The sequence below is a fragment of the Nematolebias whitei genome, chromosome 3 (genome assembly GCF_014905685.2).
Source record: "Nematolebias whitei isolate Nwh7 chromosome 3, NemWhi1, whole genome shotgun sequence".
NCBI lineage: Eukaryota > Metazoa > Chordata > Actinopteri > Cyprinodontiformes > Rivulidae > Nematolebias > Nematolebias whitei.
The window spans coordinates 50,429,370-50,431,488 of NC_056500.1; the positions used below are offsets into that span (position 1 = coordinate 50,429,370).

General features: G+C 42.2%; 1 protein-coding gene across 1 annotated transcript in view; it reads right to left on the bottom strand.

Annotated features, from left to right (window-relative positions):
• oca2 (oculocutaneous albinism II) overlaps positions 1-2,119 on the bottom strand; it is a 659,230-nt gene that overhangs the window by 454,030 nt on the left and 203,081 nt on the right. The window lies entirely within an intron of this gene.

The following is a 2,119-nucleotide window of genomic DNA, read 5'->3' on the forward strand; positions in this document are numbered from 1 at the left end:
TTTTTTAACAAAAAAACGAAGTCCAGATGACATGATTCAACCTTTTTGTTGTTATATACCTGGATGACTGAGAAAACAAACTTTGTGTTTTTGAAACCATTAGTGAAAAGGCCAGACTTCAGGGGTATCTGAGGCAGGCTTGAAACACAAGAGTCAGGCTGGCTTCTGGGTAATACCAGATGGCTAGGCCTCAGACTGACGAAGCCTCTTGGACGAGGGGCGAAACGTTTCTTTTTTAACAAAAAAAACGAAGTCCAGATGACATGATTCAACCTTTTTTGTTGTTAATGTCCCATTTGGTTAAATTTACAACAAAACTGGTATCAAACCACCTGGGGAAAGTCCCATGGTCGTTCCAAAGGGCTAAATTCTCACAGCCCCATTCTGTTACTGTTCCGTCGTGGTTCAGAATGATTGACAGACATCTGTCCACGCCCCCTCGGTTTGCGGCTCGTTGCGGCTAATTTTGTTCAGCCCAGGGTCAGCCCACAGCCGCAGGATTCATCCATTGAGGATGGACGTAGAATAACGTGCCTCAGCGCGAGTTTATGTGGGAGTGGTTTGGCGTAGATGTGGTGGCGAGCAATATTAGCATAAACGAGGTGGATTATTTAATCAATAATTCCTTTTCTTTAATGTCTATTGAGGAAAAACTGGAGGTAAAGAGGCTGGGGCTGAACAGACGAGTATATTCAAATCCAGCAAAAAGAAAACCGTGCTGTGTAACCGTGCTGAACTTGGCCGGATATTAATTCTGCTCGGTCCAAATAATATCAACCTGCCAGTTCGTTTTTATTCTTCTTATAGTTCACTCTGCATTGTGTTTAATGATGACCAGAAGACGAGTGTTGAACTGAATGATGTTTAATCTGCATAAAAACAAAACGTGCACTGGTCATAATCTGGGCTCATCGCAGCGGCACCTCGTGCCCATATTCTCATTGGATGGAACTGCTGTACATCTGTAACAAACCCCTGTCTAAACGGGAGCTTATATACACACAAGAGAGTTCTTTAAATTATTTTTCAAAGGTTAGAAATATGATCAGTTTGTAAACAACAGTAAAATAAAACTCGCTCCGACATGTAAATGGACTATACTTATATAGCGCCTTTCTATATTATTTCAAGATTCTAAAAATGTTTTACACTACAATCTGTCTCCTCATTTACCCATTCATACAGCACTCTACTAGATCTCTACAAATGTAATTGAACAAATCATTCTAAAGAGACTAATCGGTGCTTTAGGTCACATTCATACACTGATGGACACACATCAGAGGCTATGAGGGGTTCAGTGTCTTGCCCAGGAACACTTCAGCATGTGACTGCTGGTGGATTCAAACCCCCGACTCTTGCATTCGAGGGCAACTGCTCTAACCACTCAGCCACAGCCGCCCCATGAGCCATGTCAGCTCAGAGGTGCAGGTGGGTGGAGCATGCTGTATTTAATAAACAAAAATCAGCTGTTCCGACCAAAACTTCAAAACAATTTGCCACTCACACACTCCTTCATGAAAATTAACACCAAACAAAACTGAAATGTGTCACTGATTTGACTTCACGTAGGAAAATAAAGAGTCTCTGAAATAACTTAATTTCACCTATTTCATACGAGGAAAAGAGATCTGTCAATAATAAAAATAAAAAATGTCCAATGAAAAGTCTGCAGTTACGCTCTCAAAAATATAAAGATACAAAAAAAATAATTCATTGGGGGCCATTCACCAGTCCTGGTCTTTTAAAACAAAAAGAAAATGATAAGGAAACGTTCACCAGGTCAGAGTTTCTATTCCCGGGGCTTCCTTCTCCAGGTCTGGAGCGCACTCCGCCAAAGACACTCCAGGAAACAGGACCGATTCTTGTCCCGTGTGGCAATTATTTGAGTTGAATATGAAGTCCTCTTGAACCCTCCAGGATTGGGTCAAACTTCACCGTGAAGCCCGAAACATCAGCTATCCTGGGCAAACTCTGGAGCTCCACCAGTCCGTATGCTGCGTCTCTCCATCTGCTTCGCCTGCACCCCCCTGCTGTCAAACTCATGTCTCATTTTATAAGTTCCGGAAAAGCTGTGACCCAGTTTTCTCCCTGGACTTTGAGGATAAAATACACATCT